Here is a 21500-nt window from a genome sequence, read left to right on the forward strand (position 1 = left end):
TTTAAAAGTAATCATGCATTGCTTTTAAGAAATCGCAATTTTGCGATTTCTTAAAAGCAATCGCAATTTTAGAAGTCGCAAAAATGATGCGATTTCTAAAATTGCTTCATGCTTCCCAAAAAGCACTTTTGGAATCGCAAATGGCCGATTTTAAGGAATCGCACCGTTTGCGACTCCAAAAATGCTTGATGCATGTGGGGGTTAAAGTTTTCCAATGTGAAAAATGTATATAACATTAGGAAATTAGGCATTTGCTTGAATGTGTATCTCATAAGTAGCTTTTTCACACAACTAGGATGGTTATTAGAGTCTACTGTCCCCAGACTTCAATATACGGTATACCACTTTAGTGCTTCTGCTTGAAAACACGGGGGCGTTCAAATATTGAGATCATAAAAAGGCAATTTATGAAAACGTATTCGGTTTTGTAAAAGCAAATAATTTTAATATTTTTCCAGCGACCTAGAAAAGACAGATGGGCAGATTTACAATGACAGTGACTCAGTGCATTCCGCAAGCCATTTGGCTGCGCTGCACTGCGTCAATTTCAAAGCACAGGTATGCAACCTATTTACAACAATATGTTGCATCTCTGTGCTTCCCCCTGCGCTGGTGCACAAACTGCAGTCATGCGCAGGTGCAGGCACCCTTGCACCATGGTGCAAGGATACCTGCGTCGTAGGGAGATTGTTTTTGTTCAGAAGGGGCAGCCTTCTGCACAAAAATAGTCACTACAGGCATTTTCCTCTTTCAACACGCATTGAAAGAGGATAAAAGGAGAAATTAAAACATTTCACCTTGTAGCACCTTCCTATGCGTCCCCTGGCTAAGCATTCACATGCATTTCCAGATTTACGATTCCTGATAAATCTGGAAATGTGTCTCGTTCCATGGTTGCTGTGTGGGAACAACCACAGCAACACCCATGGAACGTCCCTTTTGCGCAAAACGCTGCGTGCAAAGGGGCCATACAAGGGCAGGAAAAGCCACACAGGGTGGCTTTTCCTGTCCTTGTAAATATGGAGTAAATACGCCACCAGTTTGTCACAAAACGTGATGTACTGGTGGCCCAGGGGGCTTGTAAATCAGCCCCAGATTTTACAAAACAGTGAATATAAATTCAATGGCACTTGGCATGCGAAAAAGCGCAACATTTTAATTCACTTAGATGAATTGAGTTGGCAAATGCATTTATATACAGATGTTTACTAATACTGTTTTACGGAAACTTTTTTGCACGTAAAAGCTACAGGTAGCCACATCATAGTCATTGTAGTTCTTATCTTCATTTGTAGGCAGACGATCGGCGAAATTCTGCTTACAGAATTTATATACATTCTCAAAATTGCACAACACGCCATTTTATGTGATTTTTTGTTGTAGTGTGTTTTGTTTTACCCTATCTCGTATCTTGTGTTAAAAAGCTTAGTGAGACACCAGTTGGAAAATTCTTCGAGTATAAATAGCTTCAAAGAGAGGCACGTTCTACCCAAACCAGACTTCTGACACTATCTCCAGAAAAGTTTTTTTTTAACTTGCTTTTATTAGCAGTTACAAGAAATCCATAATGCAGTTCTCAGTACTAAAATTAACCATGTTTCGCAAAGTTATACAATATAAGTCCAATCTGAAATCTGTGACCATTATATAGTATCCATTGTTGTCGTCTGCACAGTTCAGTTCAACCAGAGTAAATTCAGGTACATTGCATGTGGCAACAGATAGCGATAATATAGAAGAACATTACCTCGCGATCCGACTTTCCGTGTGGACAGCTTAGAGCTACAATGGTTGCATGACAGTAACCAATTCGCCAGTGCACGAATCTGGGTTCTAACTCATCAAGGCTCAGTCCTAGAGACACACATTTCGGATCTGTATGTAGGCATTGCTAGTGCCACTGAGAAAAGTATATTCATAATGAAAAACAATAAAGTTAGAAAGGAGGAGGTAAAGAAAGAGCAGAGAGAGAGCAAAAGAGAGTGAGGGGTATGACTGGGGCAATGGGGGTCTGACGCTGCCCGGAAGGGGACGCACAAGGGTGTAGGCGCTACCGCTGCGAGGGCTGTGAGTTGTCTCAAATGGCATGTGGGGGTGGATCAGAGTTGACTACAGTGGCAGGGGTTTCAGGGGTCTCAGGCTCTGGAGTAGGGTGGTCATCAACGTGTGAATTTTAGGTTAATTAATCAGTGAGCTTCCAGAGACTATCTGAGTCTGGGGGGCAAACGGCATCCTCAAAGAGGCGTAGGACCCGCAACCTTGGTGGTTGCATTCGAGCATGCTCCAGTCGGCTTAGGTAATCCACCAGTGGTTTCCATAATATAGTAAATTTAGGGCCAGATGTAGGTGCCTAAATACCGAGCGGTAACGCAGAAATTCAGCGAATTTCTGCGTTACTGACCGGTATTTAGCCATGTACAATGTAGGTAACACCAAACGCCATCGCAAATAAGGAATCGCTAAAAATAAGGGAAACTAGTTCGTGATTCCTTAATTTGTGATTAGCAGACACCAAAACCCCAAACACTGAATCGCAAAATAAGAAATCCTTAAAAACTCGTAAATCGATGTACCAAAATTTGCTAATACCGATTTTTCAATTTTTGGGTATTTAGGAGTCGCTTATTACCACTAACTCAAAGCAGGTGGTAATCAGGTGCACTGCATTTAAACAGCCCCAAAATGCAACAGTGTGTACACAATGGCGGCCCTCTATGTTATTGCAAGGTGGCTTCGTATGAAAGCAGCAGGACTTTGGATCTGGAGACGGGAGGAACACGTGTACTGACTGTGCGTTACATTGGTCCAACTGACTGAGGCTGAAATCCATGAGAGGGACAGGCTACACCCCCAAACCATCCTAGACCTGATACGGGACCTGCACCCACTCCTGGAGCATCAGACACCAAGGGCGAACACTATACCAACACATGTGCAGGCGCTCTGTAGTCTGCACCTACTTGCATCAGGTGGTTACCAGGGGGTGATAGCTGTGGCAGATAGTGTGTCACAGAGTTGCCTGTCCCATTTTTTCAACACTTTCCTGGATGCCATGATGCGAAGAATGCATCACTACATACGCTTCCCCAGCACACAGCAGTGGAACTGACTGATTGTCCACAGCCAGAGCACAGCACAGCAGGTGTGGCAGCAGCACCAGATGGGGGACACAGACGGGCTGAGATCACATGCAATTATTTCTGAGTAAGTTAGGAGACCCAGCCAGTAACTGTAATTGAGTGGCGGTGTTTTATTAACCTTAACTCAGGCAATAACATAGCACACTGCCACAATATGAAGGCTTCAACATGCAATGCCAATATGCTATGGACATTCCAAAGGTAAAATTGGTTACATCACCCATTTCACAATGCCAGGTGATGGCTGTCATTATTTCCTGGGCTAACTCGCAGCACTGCTGTGTTCCCTGGGCACACTGTCCTCACTGGCGGTCTGTCCTGTGGCAGTGCTGTGCCATTCGCTGCGCCTCCTGGAATCGTTTATCGGGGGCGTGATGCTGCTGTGGCTAGCAGCCACCTCACTATCCCCACCATCCCCTGCACCTGTAGTGGCTATTTGGATTGTTTGGAGCACTTCTAGTGCACTGGTCACTGTGACCAGCCACCTTGCCACGTCACGACTGCAGTGGGCCATCTCCTCCTGCATGGCCACCGAGTGCCTGCAGAGCACTGAGGTGGCAGTGGAGAGGCGGTTCACCACCTTAGTGTAGCTGTGCAATTTCTGCGGGTCCCTGCGCCTCGCCAAATGATCCTCATCCAGTTTGCTGCACAGCAGCCTCATTGCCCGCGACATGTCCCTCATGCCCTAAGCCAGCGTATTGATCATGCTGTTAATGCCCTCCTTAATTTCCAGCATGTGTCTGTTCATGTGGACCATCTGACGTTGCACTGATCTAATTGCTTTGCCTTGCAGGCACTGTACAATGAGCATATTCCCCTCAAGACCAGCGATCATGCTTGGATCCTCGCCCTGTGCAACAGGACTGCCTGCCCTTGCTCTGCGGCGTCTGACACCTGTGTGGGTGCGCTCGGTGGGGAACTGGGTGTCTGCACTGTTGTCATCCTCTGCCAGCGTGGAATGTTGGCCTTCCTATGCTGTCCTCCTCAGACACGTCCATCTGCTGGCGGCTAGCCACTGTATGCCTCCTGGCTCTCGGTGGTGGTGGCAGTGATGGTTGTGGTGGCCGTGGTGATGGTGGGGATGGTGAAGGTGGTGGTGGTGGCGATGGTGCTGGTGGTGGTGGAGTGTGCTCTACAGGCGATAAGACCTACACCTCCTGTGTTTTGTCTCTCCTGGGTGCCTTTCCTGTGTCCCCTTCAGCAGCCTTGCGCGATGACTCGCCTGTGGAGACAGAATGTACATTTGCTCACTTGTTTGGCAGCATTGGCGTAATAATAAATTTCATGACTGCCAATCAAACTGACTGTCCTCTGCTTTCTAATTGCTGATGTGTGTCACATGTATTTGAGTTTAGTGGACTGACTGTTATGATATGTGTTACTTCTGACTACATCTCCCATAATGCATTGCTGGATTTAGTAAAAATTGTGCTGGAGTGGGAATCATACTGCCTCATTGGGGATTGTGCATTGGGGTTAGGGAGTGGGGGCACAGCATGCTGAGCATGCATCTTACCTTGCCTGTGCCAGCTCTGGCTGAGCTGTCTGTATCCCCAATCCCACTCACGCTCTCCGGCTGGAGTTTGGACTCCACCAAGAGATCCAGGGCAGTTGGTACAGGCGCTATAGATCTCTCACCACCTGTCTGCTTGGCTTGCTTCAGTCTCTCTGCCAACCTCTCCTTAGCACGTTTCCTGAGGTCATACCAGCTTTTTTAAGTTCTTCATTAGAGCGCTGGGTAACGCCAATGACAATAATCCTCTCCTGGATAACCAGCGATATCTGCCTCTTCTGTGGTTCAGGGTCATGCAGGGATTTTTTGCCAAACAGCTTATCATGGTCCTTTGTCACCTCTTCAATCAGGACCGCCAGCTTTATCTCACTTTACCTTGATCTTGATCCAGAGGCGCCTTCTAATTATAGGCCAATCTCGCTCCTTCCAGCACTGACCAAGATCCTGGAGAAACACGTGCACAGCGTGCTTTCTAACTTCCTGGAGTCTAATGAGTTACTTCATGAATCCCAATCGGGCTTTCGTTCCAACTTAAGCACCGAGACGGCGCTCCTGGAAGTCTCGGAGATCGTGAAGGAGGTGCTGGACACAGGAGGCAGGGTGATGTTAGTCATGTTAGACCTGTCGGCGGCGTTTGACACCGTCCCCCACGAGGATCTCCTCACTAGACTTCATAACATCGGTCTAGGGGGGACGGTGCTCAACTGGTTTCGTTCCTTTCTGGCCAACCGCCGGCAGACGGTCTGGGTCCCACCCGGGTCCGCCGAGATGCCGCCATTGGGAGTCGGAGTGCCTCAGGGCTCTGTACTGAGCCCCACTCTATTTAACATCCTTATGACCCCTCTGGCGACACTGGCGGAGTCCTACGGGGCCCGGATCGTCTCTTATGCTGACGACACCCAGCTTCTATTCACCTGTCGTAAGAGCGAAGAGTTCGATGGAGAAAGGATCTGCGAGTGCCTTGGGGCTGTCTTTAGCTGGTTTTCACACAACAGCCTCAAATGCAACCCGGACAAATCCGAAATACTATTCTTCGGATGCCCATCAGAACCAGATTGGCAGGGATGGTGGCCTGCTGACATGTTCCCTCCCACTCAGTCCTCTAAGTGGGCTAAGAACCTGGGGGTTAAAATTGACAACGAGCTCTCGCTCAAATCCCAGGTTTCCACTCTTACGGGAACATGCTTTGGGATACTCAGAATGTTGCGCAAGTTCTTTCCCCTTCTTTCGGAGGAACATCGGAGGATCACTGTTCAGGCACTCATAGGGTCCAGATTGGACTATGCAAATGTCCTATATCTGGGTCTGCCTGAATACCTCCTCCAGCGTTTGCAGGTTACTCAGAACGCTGCTGCTCGTGCAATTTTTGGCCTGCACCGCCGCACCAGTGCCTCCAATCTCCTCGTATCCCTTCACTGGCTTCCGGTGCGGAAGAGGATACTTTTCAAGGCCATGACTCTCGCCCATAAGGCCTTGCATGGCAATGGTGCCAAATATCTTCAGAGGAGGCTGGACTTCTATCGACCTGTACGATCCCTCAGGTCAGAAGCTTTGGCTTTGGCTCGGGTGCCACGCATCAAAAGGGCTCGGCTAGGCGGCCGGTCCTTTAGCTTTCTTGCTCCGCAGCTATGGAATTCCTTACCGGTGTCCTTGCGAAACACCGCTAACCTGCTTGCCTTCAGAAAAGACTTAAAAACCTGGCTGTTCACTGGATAATCTTCCCCCTCTTTAGGCCCCTGCTCTTTTTACTGTTATGTTTTCCAGCTCTTTCTTTGGTCTGGAGCACAAAAGCGCCGGGACACTCCTTTGGAGTAGCCGTTGCGCTATAAAAGTCCCATTTAACATAACATAACATAACTGAATTTGTGTTTCCTTTTGCACTCTCCTGCCTCCTTTTCCTTCCCCTGGTTGTCCACTTCTGGTGTGGGGTGTCAGCAAGAACTTAGAAAAGCTGCTCCTGTGTTGTTTGCTGTGCTCCCTGCCGCTCCAACAGCGTCAGGATTAGTGCAGCTGCATAAGTGTGGCCACTTCCTGGTTGTGAGGTCTTGAAGAAGCACAGGATTGGCTGATTCAACAATTTGCGATTTTTCAAAATACCGGATTTGCTAATTACCGAATCGGTATTAAGGAATCAGTGATACCGGTTTGGTAGTGGGGAATTCAGTAATTGTTTTTGCGATTTTTTCCAAATGCTAAATTTTACAGATTTTTAATCTACATCTGAAATACCGAGTTCTTAATTGGGAATCAGTAAAATTTGCTATTAAGGACTCAGTATTTCGGTTTTACCTGCATCTGGCCCTTAGTGTCCTGAAGCTGCAAGTATGTTGTGAGTAGCTCCATTGCCACTGTGTGCCGCAGGCGGCTGAACCATACATTAATTGTAGGCGTTTCTGCCTTTTTACAATATTGAGCAATGGTCTGTTTAGCAGCACCGACCATGTGGAGGCTGAGATGCTAATCGCGGCGGGTCATGGCATGCAGGTTCACCGGCCGTAGGCCCAGGACAATTGTAAGCCGGTTCTCAGGTAGCGGGTAGCCTAGTACCAGTCTAATATGGCCGAGGATTTCCTTTCAAAAGATGGTCAAGAGTGGGCACGCCCACCAAATGTGTATGAAATCCCCCAGGGCGCTAGCGCAGCACCAACATAGAGGTGAAGAGGCGGGGAACATTTTCTGAAGCCAGTGAGGGGTATAGTACCATTACATCATTACCTTATAGGTGGATTCCTGTTGGGGGATGCTACGGAAGGTCTTCAGGATGTCGCACCACAGATGTTCCCATTGGGTGGGCACAATATCAGTGCCAGGGATTGACTGTCACAAATGCTGATAGGGGTGGGGTGGAGCTTTGTGAATGTTGGAGAACTTGATAATCACAAGATATTAGTCCCCTACAGTTATCAAAGGCACGAGGTGAGAAGTCGAGTGGCCGCTTGTGTCAGAGAGGATGCCTATATCCAGTGACAAAGTTGAATATACTGGAACCTCTCTCCCTCCAATAACTGGACGTCCCGCTTGCATTGTTAAACATTTTGATAGTGTTCCCTGCAAAGGGAACGCGGATTGTCCGACATCCCCGTTACGTCCACTCTGAAAATTAAGAACGGGTGGAGAGCTGGCTGGAAGTGAGGGTTGTGGGCAATTGGGGTGTGAGGAGACAGGAAGGATGTGAGGCCTTTGCGTATAGCCAGTTTGTCCCATATCTCAAGCACAGTCTTGGTAGGGACCGTGATATAAGCGCTACGGGAGCGGGCTTCGCGAGAGAGCCACCCGAGGTCCCAGATGGGGCAACAAGTCTTTGCCCTGTCCACATGAAACCAAACTTTCTCACTCTCCCACGTCATCCACTCAGAGATGAAGCGGAGATGGAATGCCCAATAATATTCTAACAGCCAACCCTCTGCTGTCTATTCCCTCCCCATATAAACATGATTAACTCACGCTGTAGGCCCTGAATTTGATGTTCTGGGATGGGCATTGCTAGTGCCTGATAATGGTAGAGTATCTTTGGAAGGATCAACATTTTAACTGTGTTCAGGAGTCCCAGCTAGGATAGTGGTAGGGACTTCCATGCCCATAAGTCAGCCAGTAAGGCAGTTTTACACTCCTGCCAGTTGACTTGGAACCAAGTGGCCAGGTTAGGGGTCAGGTTGAGCCCTTGGTACCGAATGGAGCGAGATGCCCATTGATAGGGAATCGGAGATTGTAGGGCAGCAACTTCGTCTGCCAGGATCATGAAATTGAGAGCCCATGATTTTGCATGGTTCATTTTAAGCCCTGAATCCCGTTCATATGATTGGAGCAATTTGTGCAAGGCTGGGAGGGAGGAGTGTGGGCTTGAAAGTGTGAGAAGGAGATCTTCTGCAAACAGAGCTATCTTGTGGTCTAGGCCCCCAAGTCTGATGTCATGAATGTCAGAAGATTGGCGGATCATAATGGAAAGTAGCTCCACTACAACAGCAAATAGAAAAGGGGATAGGGGGCACCCCTGTCTGGTGCCCCTGAGAATGGAAATGGGGCGTGTGAGCTGGCCGTTGACCCACAGCCGAGCAAGCATGGAAAGGTAAGGGGCCATAATGTGAGCTATCATCTGCAGCCCTATTTTCCGCAAGACAGTTCAGAGAAATACCCAATCCACTCGGTCAAATGATTTCTCAGTATCGAGTGATAGCAAGCAGGAGGGTATCTTACAATGGCGTGCCTTCCTAATTAAGTGCGCAACGCAGTGTACGATGTCCGCCCTTGGCTTTGGTGAATAAAACCCTCCTGGTCCGTCTCAATAAGGTCTGAGAGGTGGGTGCTGAGGCGATTAGCTAAAATTGTTGTGTACATTTTGAGATCGGTGTTTAAGAGTGCCCACCATGCCCACCCCCCCATCGTAAAACCGCTGTCCAGGGCAAGGAGAGCATGTTCAGCCTTGTTGGTTCTATGTGCCCTGAGCTGTCCTCAGAGCATACCTAAATGCCTCTTATGTATCGCCATAGGGCGCTCCTGGTCTAACCTCCCGAGTGCCTTTGTGTTCCGTGAAAGTTTGTCTTTGAACAAGCGAGCTTCCTGAGCCCGAGCAATAGCGATGGATGTGAGGCTACTGTGAGTCGTAGCTTTGAATGCGTCCCAGAGTATGGGGAGTGAAGTCTCCGGAAGATCATTGATCTCGAAGTAAGACGTAATGACGATTCAAAGTTTCGCCACATCCACACGGTCTCTGAGGATATGAGGTGGGAAACGTCACCGAGAGGGGCGCTTAGGACGAAAGAATTAGTCATAGAGAAGGAGATCCACATGAGCATTGTCAGAGACTGAGATATCAGACATAGTTGCTGAGAGAGTGTCCTTGGCGAGGCAGTGTGGGATGTTGAGGTAGTCAATGCACGAGTAGGAGCAGTGTACATGAGAGTAATAAGAGTAATCGCATATTTCCGGGGAATGGTAGCGCCAGATATCTACAAGATCTAGTGCAGTGAGTTGTCTTTTTAAGGATGCTGACATGGCTCCTGTTCCATGAAATGAGCCCTCGCTGCGGTCGAGTCCCACCTCCCATACCAGATTGAATTAGTCATAGAGAAGGAGATCCACATGAGCATGGTCAGAGACTGAGATATCAGACATAGTTGCTGAGAGAGTGTCCTTGGCGAGGCAGTGTGAGATGTTGAGGTAGTCAATGCACGAGTAGGAGCAGTGTACATGAGAGTAATAAGAGTAATCGCATATTTCCGGGGAATGGTAGCGCCAGATATCTACAAGATCTAGTGCAGTGAGTTGTCTTTTTAAGGATGCTGACATGGCTCCTGTTCCATGAAATGAGCCCTCGCTGCGTTCGAGTCCCACCTCCCATACCAGATTGAAGTCTCCCCCCAGGATGAGGTCAGAATCATTATATGTTATGTGTACGCAAGAATGGGTCCTGGGCCTGGTTCGGTGCATAAGTGTTGCATAGGGTGAGAGTGCAGAACCCAATCTTGAACATCACCTTGAAAAAACTGCCATCTTTGCTATGAACTACTCTGGAGACCCCCTCAACCCGACAGAGGATTGCCACTCCCGCTGTCCTGGTAGTTGCGGAGCCCCAAAATTGAAGAGAGAATCAAGGATGTGCCATGCGGGCGATGTCGTCTCTTAGGAGGTGAGTTTCTTGCAGATAGACGATATCCGGAATTTGCAATTGGAGATATCACCATATTTGGTGCCGATTATTGGGGGAGTTGAAACCGTTCACATTAAGGGAGAAGAGTTTCAGGCAGGGTACAGTGGTAATGATCTCGGTGTGTCAGGGGCAAGCGCCAACCCAGGCAGAAGGGTTGGAGTGGTGTGCAGAGCAGGTGTTCCCCAAACCAGTGGAGGGCTAGAGAGCCCCAAGGCCGTGGTGTTAGCCATAGAGTGCTGGATGGGCGAAGGGCAACCTATCCAATGAGAGTCCCACCTATTCTCTGAGGCATCCCCCTGCCGGGGATGGGAGTAGGTGAAGAGAAGAGAAAGAGAAAAGCAAGAGAAAACATAACATTTCGAGCATAACAACGTCCAACATGGTAAACAAAAGTCTATTGCAGTCCAGGGAGAGGCCAGGCGCAGGGGCACAGACCATCCCGGAGATGTCACTCTCCAAGGAATAGAAGTGGGGGCGGGTCATCATAGGTCAATATCTCCCTCCAAGAACGTAGTCCGGAGCCGTAGTCGGAACATGGGTCAGGCACAGAATAGCAAAGTCCGCAGAGTGTCCAGGATGGGGTGGATTAGTGGATTAGTTCCATTTCCGCAAAGGACCTGCTCAGGGGTTGGAGAAAAGCAGGTTAAGCAGTCAGCAAATGCATTGTCCAACTATTTGTTAGGTGGTTGGGAGCCTGGGGGCGATTGACCACCCTCCATGGAACGGATATGCTGTATAATGTCCAATTTCTTTCGGGATGAACTGTAGACTCCTCAGGAGGATGGATGTCTGGCGTGATGCACCATGGTCCATTGGGGCTTTGCTGGAACACAGGCCCTGGGAGGAATGCGCAAGGGACTCGTGGGTGGTGTGTCGGGGATCTGGAGTAGTTGGGCTATTTCTGGGAAGGACCGTAGCACACTGCGTTTTGACTCACACTGGAATATGAGTGCAAACGGGTGTCCCTATTGGTAGCGAACATACAGTACCTTGAGCTTATCTGTAATAGGCCGGAAGTCTCTGTGGCGTCAGAGTGTTATGAGGGCAAGGTACTGGAACATTTGGATGGGAGTGCCCTTGAAGATCAGCTGCTTTGAGGATGGTCTCCTTCTCTGAAAAGAAATGGACCCGGGCCAAGATGTCGGGAATAAGGCCGGGCCGTCCAGGGGGCCAGACACTTGATGTGCATGGTCCAAGGCTGGCGGAGATGTGTCCTCATCTCCCCTGATGTCTTGAAACAGATCTGCCACAAAAGTCATGATGTTGGAGCCTTCCGCCCCAATCGGAACCCCTCTCAATTGCAGGTTGTTTTGATGCCCCCTATTTTCCAAGTCCTCCTGCTTGATCTGCAGCTCAATGTGCTGCTACTCCAGAGTGGCCAAGCGCTGCCATAGGTGTTCCTTATCCACCGGGCGGGCATCAAGCGTTTTCTCGAGAACGTCTGCTTTCCCCCCTAGCTCAACCACATCTCCACGGAGTTCTTTGACACAGGCCTGGACCTCCGTTCGATGAGAACTTATTTCAGTTCATGCATGAAAGTGGCCATAAAGGATTGCGTAACAGGGTCAGAGGGTTCCCGGTTGCTGATGCCATGTCTGCTGCTGGGGCAGATCCTGGCTTATTCCACATAGCCTTGACTGGGTTGTCCTTATGGGCTGTGGGAGGTTTCTTTCTGGTCCGTAAGTGAGTCATGTCCCCCCAGTAGTGGTGCCTCGAGCAGAAGGCCCCAAGTGAGCAGGTGCCACACAAGCACCAGCAGTTGTGTGGTCCAGATGAGGTGGGCGATCCCGGCCACAGAGACCAGAGGGTGCTGAAGAGGTGTACGGCACAGGAAGTGAGACCCAAAGGCAGACAAAGGGCAGCCCCTCAGGGTCCCCCCAAGTGGTCCTCTTGGCTGCTGGGAAGATGCAAAGCATGGATGGGACCGGATTGGGGAGAGGGCAGAGGCCAGGTCAGGCAGGTGCCTGTATCTCCTCCCCTCCTACAAGGCACCAAGGGAGGGCCACCCGCTCTGGCCAGGCAGTGATTTCCACAGTGATGTTTGTACTCGGGGGGTCAGCCAAGTCCAGGAGGAGTGCCTGTGGCACTGTGTGGCAAAACGTCTCCTTCTCCTGCACTGTAAACAGGCAGCCATATACAGCTTGGACTCCCCAGGGCCGGCTGACGTGACCCCCAACCACAGCAGAAGAGCAAGATGGGGCTTCAGGCTCCACAGTCCAGTACCCAGCAGCCAGGTCTGCAGCGGGAGTGGCGCGGGTACGTGGTTTCAGTGTGGTTGGAGAGAGACGCCTTTATCCTCAGGGCTACAGTCCAGGGAACAGTGTAGCAGGGAGCACCCCAGAGCAGTGTGGGAGCTGCTTAGGGGGGGTGCAGATTCCACCAGTCCCCCGCAGCGCTCAGGAGGACCTCAAGCAACCAGTGCCTCACCTCCGGTCCAGCCGCAAACCAGTGGTGCCTCGTGCCCCGCCGCAAGCAGGCCTGGATCCCCAACAGGGTCATTGGGGTATCCCAAGGATGCAACAGTGCTCAGGGGGGTCCACCCTGGGCAACAACAATCAAACCATTGCGATACCCACCCGTACGAATATCGAGGAAATCTAGACAAGTACATATGCAACCTCACAGGGAAGACCCCTGACAAAGGGCTGGTCCCGAAAAGCATAGGGGCAATATGTACTCTATGATGGGTTAACAGAACGTTTAGATATAAATAATTCATGTGGTTATAAACTAAATATCTACAAATGCAGGATTTATTACAACTGTGACAAAAAGAACTCTTTGAAAAATAATTTGAGTTTGAACACTTCAAAGCTTGACTGAATTATTTTTAGGTTTCAAAATTGTTGCCAGAAGGACAGGAGGCGATTGCCTGCAGACCCAAACCTAAGGATTACTTTGTTAACAACAATTTACAGAATTTGATTATAAATCGAGTGCGATGGAGCTACCCGCTATATCAACAACGATCAACGCCACACTCCAGCTGATGTGCAACCCAGCAGCATCTCAATGCCCCACAATGTAGCTCCCGATGTCCCCAATAGTGTCAACAGGGGTGACCCAGAACCCAGCCACAGTTGGAGAGGCGTCACTGGGATAAATAAGTCATGCGTCTGGCCCCAAATGGATCCCGTTTGGGAGGGCGGGGAGAATCAGGAGGCGGCAGGAGGACCAGGCCTGGGCACAGCAGGCCACCTGCAGATTCCTCACAACTTGCAGATTATATCTTCCAACCGGGGCAGCCTGGGGGTCCCTTTGGGTGGGGGGAGCGCTTCCACTGGCAAGTAAGCGAGCCCAGCCAGGCCCTGTGGGATAGTCGGAGTATGGAGGCCTAAGATGGCGGCCAGGTAGATCTCTGTTTGGCAAGATACTCCGCGATCGGGCATACCAGCGTTCCCCAGCCCCCGTACCTCAGCAGACCAAATGGTCCTGGTGTCTCTTACAATACCCGCTGGGAGGCCGCCGAACAGAGCCGTAGGAATGCTTCTGGGCGGAGACTCAACAGTGCTGGCTCGTCCCAGCCCCAACCTTGCCTCCAGAGGTCCAGGCGTTTCTCTTCTGATGAGCTCCTGCCCTTGATTGCAAGCCCACAACGGGAGTCGCTGTCTCAGGAGCGCGCAGGGCCGGGTTTCACAAGATGGCTGGCGCACTACCAAGGGCCGGGGCGCTCACCTTCTGCCTCTGCTCCCACTGCTACCAGCCGCTCTGGGAGGTCACCAGGCCCCCGCACAATAGTATGAGCTCTTCTGTCAGCCAGTGGCCTTCAGCCAGCGCACCCCAGGAGCTGTTGTGCCTCTTAGGAATGCTAATTTCACCAGCGGCGGACCGGAGCTCGAACGGCGTGCATCTCACTCTATCTGTAGCTAGACCACGTCCGGCTCCAGCAAAGTTTTAACTCGAGATTCGTGCTCTGGTAAAAACAAAAAAAAAATGATACCACGATTTTCTTTGAAAGGGTAGTTTACTGCAATTTTTATGCCAATTCATGAAAAAATTTGATAAAAATTCAGTGATTTCACCATCTCTTAATTGTGACATGACACTCGTAGGATTTATGGAATGCAACATGGCAAATAATGGCTGAAATAAAGTGGTCTACTGGGGCAAGTGGCTGGCTTTCACAGATGAAGTTTCTGTTCCGACCAAAAAGTAAACCAACATCCATACACCTCAAATATATTACATAAGTATTGACAAAGTCAGTGGGTGTGGTTTTTGTTAGGGGAATTGTTCGGTATTGGTTAAGCAAACATGTGTGCTGCCACAGCAAATAAACCCTAAAGAATGCAACATCTCGGGCAACAGCAACTTGGAAGCTGAGAGTAGGGCATGAGTAGCCTTAAGTTGTACACTCAAAGAGGATTGTCATGACAAAGAGTCAGAACTTGAAGTTTGCATTACACGCTGTGAACTTAAAAGCCATGCAAAGCTAAATATTGCACATTAGATACTTTTGACAAAGGGCCAGCCTGTTACATCTTTAAAATAGACTCAAGGCACTTTCTCAACAAAAAGCTGTAACTTCAGCAGCATATTATCATGACCAAAAAGTAAAACAAATGTACATCTAATGATGGTTATTGAAGTGTGCTGTGCCTTTGTCAATGGTTGACCGATTCATACAGCAAACACGTCTTAAACAAAAAAGCCTCAAACTGGAAACGAAAATGTTATTATGTCAGAAAGTAACATACATAAAAGAACAAACACTGACTCACTTACCAGCTACTGAATGTCCCATCAACAAAACCCGATGGGAACCCAAATTGGACCATGAAACAATTCCTCTAAATACAACATCATTGATGGACAGCCAATTAAAGCAATAGCAAATCATGAACAATTTAAAAGGCGTCCAACCCAGAGCCACTTTCTCTGTGTACTTCTCTTTGTACTGTTTGACGAATTGATGGCATGACGGCTACCATAGAGCACCAGACTAGCTCAGAGCTAATTATTCACTTCTTTAATTATAGTGTGCAGGAGAGTATTACCTGCGATCTATAAGAAATGGACGTGCAGATGGAGTGACAGAAGATAAATAACCATTCAGATAGCTTCTGAAGGAGTATAGTAAAAAGCTCAACCTGGAAAAACTATTTTTTTTTTTAGTTTCAAGAAGTAGACAATAATTTAGCCCGGGTGAAGTTTGAGGAGTTTCACTCCGCGTAACTCCACGAAGTGACAAAAAAACTCAGCCACGCTCCACGGAGTTCCACCAGAGGCAGACTCAATTAAGTCTTGTTGCTCGCTCTGATTTTTAGTCCCAGGAGTTTGCCTTGTGCTCTAAAATCAGTGCTAATGTCACTAAGTGTTGTGCGAGAGGGCGTTGTTGTTTTTCTACCGCTCAAGTAGACATTCTACTCGAACAGCAGCAGCTTCCTCAATGCAAGTGACAGACTTCTCAACACAAGCGGTTGTGACCTTCCGCCACAGCCCACGATGAAAAATCTTACCAGGCTGAGGTCTAGTGCATTACTTTTTCGCTCAAGTGCTACCAACTTACCGTTGGTGAGCCGCTTGAGAGAAAAAACTCCACTCCGCATAACTTTGCAGAGTTTTTCGGAACTCTGTATCCACAAGGATGCGTGGAGTGTTTAAAAAAAAACCACAAAATCCGCCAGCGGAGCGGAATTCTTCGTCCACCCCTAATAATAAGGGCAACACATCAGAAGACTGCAAACAAATGAACATTATTCATTGACAAACAGGCTCACCTGAGGAAGGTGTCATTTATCATAGGTAGCTCCTGTCTTATCAACTACTGTTCTTTGTAACGGGGTTGACTACAGAGGACATGCATAAGAAGATCCTTTGTCAGGGATAATCCTAATACCCGTTAGATTCTTCTGAGCAGCAGTTACAACTTCTATATGTAATGATGTAATGTAATGGCAATTTGTATTATGCGCTATTACTAAAAACTGGCATTGGCACTGTACATGCAGAAATCACTCTAGCTGTCGCATTCAGGCAATCACTGTGGGAGGGGTGAGGTTACAAAATGTAATGTTGAATCCACTTCTCTCACTGCTATCCCCAATTCATCTTATTTATAGACAAATTTTATTGGGGTGCTGTGTAAAGAATTGGTTGTCATTTTGAGCTATCTCCGGAAGCTGAATATACATAGTGAAGTGGAAAAACCTGGAAATAAGATAGTAGCAGTTGTTATTACCAGTAGTATTGTGGCATAATCCCACTCAGACATTCAACGAGAATAGGCCTGGAGATGGATTTGATTCACAAGAACTATTGGACTCCGCAGTTTGAGGATAATATGTTCTGCTCTAAGTTACAGTGGGTAGAGTTCCAGGGCTTTTCACAGTTTATATTCTTGCAATCCCATAGATTGTGCTGTGTTTCTCAATTGAATGGGTGTAAAATGATCAGGCGCCTGGCTCACCTATAATTCACCAGGGTGGTATGTTTTTGTATATTTGATCAGCCTTCATTCTGATAGGTCTATTAGAAAATGCAGTGATTCTTGAATTTGATCTTGGATTTTTCTGAGGGCCATAAAGTGAATTCAGTTCTGTGTTGACATGGTCGTATCCCAAACGTTTCTAACATACTCTGGTGTCATGGTATGATTCTGAATTCTCTGTATTGCTAGGGAGCATAGACACCGCACATTTCAATATTCAATACTCTTATCTTGTAAGTTGAAAGTGGTGTGAATCTTGCAAGAGAGCAAGGTCTTCCCGAGCAGGGGGATGCATATCGAAGATATGCTTACATTTCACAAGATGTAAATTATTGCTAGGGAAAAATAAGGAACAGAGCCTGCAATCAAATCCCACCTCTTCTGACCTCATTTTTTCATCTCTCTAGAAATCGTGACCTCATATCTTTGAAACCTATGGTTCTACTTCTTTAGATTCTCATACCGTTTTTTTCAAGATCTCACAGCCCTTTCTTTGTTAACTCGAAGTTTCAACTGTTTAGTCCTTGTAGCCCAACTACTATTCAAGCTCACCACTCCATTGATCCAACATGCTTTCATTTAATGTGTATAAATCAATCGTCTGGCTGATTCTAATAAGCCAGGGCATGACTAAATAGTTCTAACAAAATGAGCTAAAACATTGAATTTTTTTTCTAATCGCTGGTAATATTTCCAACATCCAAAAGTCTCCTGTAGATGCTGTTTTTCCTTCGATCATTATTGTACATGTATTACCACTTCTCCGCATATGACATTTATATATGTCTTCCTTTTGCTATCAATGTGTTTGGTAATATCTTGTCTGAAAAAAACTCTGACAGGCTCCCTAGACAGGAGGGTATTTCTAATGAGAGCTGGAATCTATGATATTTAATTCAGTGCAATCATCTCTCCTATTTTACAAGTGGTTGCAGGGTTGGTGGAACAGCGGGACCTAATCTTGTTCTTTACTGACACCATATTTTCACCAAAATGCCTTGACATATTATCTCTGCATTCTTTCATGTCCTTGAAAAACAAACCTATATAAACCACCGCTACAGCCATCCTCGTTATGATCCCACCATAGCTACCGCTGTCAACACCAGAATTATCACCCCATCACCACCAATATCTCTACTATCACCATCACCTTTACTACAAGCACCTTAAGAATGTTGTCGCTTGCGTTGTATGTGTAAGAGAATTGTGTGTTTGTCAGTGTTGTCTACGTATTGAAGAAAGGGGTATGTGGCTGTGTGTGATAAAGAATAAATATACATGCTAATAGTAATATAAACGGTGAGTCCTATTGGCTTTGCTAAGGTTTATTTTAAATGGCTTTCACACATTCGGTGTTCAGGCTTCTATTTTGTTAATATATTTTTAGATTTTTTTTCTTTATCAAGGGTATTATCTTTTTATTTTCGAAGATAGAATTAAGATTACAAACACATTTGCAGACAGCTCTGGTGAACAGAACATCCTAATAGAGAGGTTGTTGCCTCAGTTTTTGTTTTCTGTGGCCAAGAAAGCAAAGCAAATATTCATTACAGGGACCTGAATTAGTGAACACTAAGGGCAGGAGCTGCCAACTTTTGCTTTTCAATTTCTACCCCTGTCATTGGTCTCGAATTCTTTGGCTGACTGATCACAGGAGCAGAAGCAGTGGTACAATCAGAAATCAAATAATTGTCTGTAAAAGCTCCAATTAAATTCCCCACCTTTACCCACTGAGCTGCACAGTAGAGGCCAGGGGCATAGGGTGGCAATCAACCTTTTCTCATATTTGGGATCGCCATGTTTAGCGATCAGGTGTGGGCTTGCTGCATTACAATCACACCCCAATCATGAAGCTGTCTTGGTGCTCTCTGTAAATAAGTGTCAATGAATGCTGATATTATTAATAAAAAGTGAAAAACTTAAGAAGACAAAGGAGCACAGACTTTATTAAAAAAGCTTTAGTCCTGAATTCTCTCATTTGAGTATTTTGTCTGTACGGGGGATGGTGCAGGTACCTTGAGATAGAGAATTGACTGGTAACTCCACCTAGCTTGAGATAAAGTGTGGGATCCTGGGAATCCCGTTAGTAATCAATATATATATATATATATATATATATATATATATATATATATATATATATATACATATATATATATATTCTCCAAAAGCTATCAGCCGATAGCGCAAGTCAGCACTCAACACAGGAATTCTTTCCCAAAAGGTCACGGTTTATTGTCAGAAAGCAGCATACATCGCACAACACCAACGCGTTTCGCAACTCACTGTTGCTTGATCACGGTAGGGATACAATGTTTCAGTTCTCTTTTGTAATTAGAAAAAAAAAAAAAACGCCTCAAACCCATAATACTGACATCACTTCCTGCCCAAATCCAGGAAGTAGCTTGGGAAATTTAGTTTTTTATCACAAACAGAGTGTATATTGTAGGAAACAGCGATGTAATTTGTAACCAATGCTTTGTTATACTGTGTTGACATTTCAGTTATCTGATAAACTTAACTTGTATACATGTAGGAGGATATTCTTAATGTTGGTCATCTATTTTTAAACATACGGAGACCACAAAAAACGGGAGATGAGAGTGCCATCTGGTGGGCAAATTAAATATGACAAAGAAAGTGAAATTCAGCTCTCTGGTGAGCATATTATCTAAATTTCAAATCAATAAAGCCCTCTGGTGGGCTAATCGTCATTCTTAATTACATTTTCAAAAAACATTTTAAACTGTCTCTTTTAGTCCCCTCAATAATTTCTAGATCCTGTTGTTGACCCTATTATTAAACCATAATATTCCCATGTTTCCAAACAGTCCTGGTCTCATTATTCATTCATAATGCCAACCATACAAATACGCTGTTACAGGTTATTCCAACCACATTTTCCACTCACATATGTAAATTCCTAAAATTATGTTCTATTAGACTCTGTATCTCGTTCCAAAGAAAATTAAATCAGTACACAAACAGTTCTCATATTGTTCACCTCATTATAAATGTACATAAAGCTCCTCGCTCTGATTTAAACCCCAGGGGCTCATTGTTCGGAAGTTGAGAATTTGTCTAGATTCTCTGCATCTAAGTTGTTTCTCCTGGTCCCCGCCCCTTTCATGTGGTAAGACACATTCTAATGCATATGTCTTCAAGAGTTTCCAATCACTATTGTGCATCAATTCCATGTGTTTGGCGACAGCATTATTTGTGTCTTTATTTACTGTAGCTCTGATGTGCTCAAGGATACGTAATTTGAATTGTTTTTTCGTACTCCCGATATATTTCAAAGCACATGGGCACTCGATCACATATACCACGTGAGTGCTTGTACAATCTATCAATTGGTTAATCTTCCACAATTTTTTATTAGGTAAGCTTACTTCTTTTTTATTGATGGCAATTTGGCAGACCTTACATCGTTGGCATTTGATAAAACCTTTCGTATTCATCCATTGAATGCCCTTTTTCTTTTTAGATTTGTCCTGAAAGTGGCTCTGTATCAATCTGTCTTTTAGGTTCTTGGCTCGGCGATATGTAACTAATGGGTGGTTGCCCATTATTTTGCCCACCGTTTGATCTAGTTGCAGTAATTTCCAGTTCTTTCTCAGAGTGTTAACAATTTGTTTTGATTCTCTCGTATAGTCCAGTATCAATCTCACTTTCCTTTCATTTGGTACTTTGTCCTGGGTGATGTTTGTTGCTGATTTTTTAGTTATCAAGGCATCTTCTCGTTTTTTTTGGTTTGCTCTTTGCCACCCTTTTTCAATGATAGCTTTATGGTATCCTCTGGTTTTGAACCTCTGAGCCATGTTCTTACTTTTTGATTCCCATTCTTTTTCTTCTGAGCAAATTCTTCTCACCCTCAAGAACTCCCCATACGGTATATTCTCCTTGACAGAAGGTTTATGGAAGCTGTCGAAGTGTAAAATTGAGTTGGTAGCCGTATTTTTTCTATGGAGCGTTGTCTCCACTTTGTTGTCTTGAATGTAGATTTCCGTATCAAGAAAAATTGCTCTGTCTTTACTGATGTGGTACGTAAAGCGAATGTTTGACGTAGAGGAATTAAGAATTTGGAAATAGTTCTCAAATTCACAGGCCGTTCCTTCCCAAATTATCAGAAGATCGTCTATGTATCTTATCCATTTCGCTACTTTTTCTACATAGACATCATTGTCAGTATGCCACGCAATTTGTTGCTCCCACCACCCCATAGTGAGACATGCATACGCTGGGCTGAATGAGAAACCCATGGCGCAGCCATGGATTTGTTGGTAAATTTCATCTCTGAATAGAAACACATTTTGGGTTAGGCACATCTCCACCATGTCAATCAGCATCTGATTTTTGATCTGAGGATGACTACTTGACGCATGTAGCGTGCTATTCCCTTATTATAGGAAGCCCACAGCAGGGAATAGCACGCTACATGCGTCAAGTAGTCATCCTCAGAAACTCATCAGGAGTATACCTTATGGTGAGCTTCTGCGGTTGAAACGGAACTGCTCCACAAATGACGATTTTGAACTAGCAGCCCGGGAAAGTATCAATAGATTCGAGGCCAGGGGGTATAACAAGCAGATGTTATGTAACACCTTAGACAGAGTAAGGACACAACCCAGACAGACTCTGTTTGTTAAGAAACAAAAACCCACTAGTGATGCAGAAAAATTCAGGATGATAACATCATATTCCCAAGATTGTCAACAATTGAGGAACATCCTGAAAAGACATTGGCATATATTGCAGAAAGACAAT

The 21500-nt window shown here is 46.1% G+C and overlaps 1 pseudogene; it reads right to left on the reverse strand.

The window, feature by feature from the left end:
• Nucleotides 1-3402: 3402 nt before the first annotated feature.
• Nucleotides 3403-20956, reverse strand: LOC147748919 (uncharacterized; annotated as a pseudogene).
• Between the last annotated feature and the right edge of the window lie 544 nt (nucleotides 20957-21500).

The sequence above is a fragment of the Lissotriton vulgaris genome, chromosome 1_1 (genome assembly GCF_964263255.1).
Source record: "Lissotriton vulgaris chromosome 1_1, aLisVul1.2, whole genome shotgun sequence".
In the NCBI taxonomy this organism is placed as follows: domain Eukaryota; kingdom Metazoa; phylum Chordata; class Amphibia; order Caudata; family Salamandridae; genus Lissotriton; species Lissotriton vulgaris.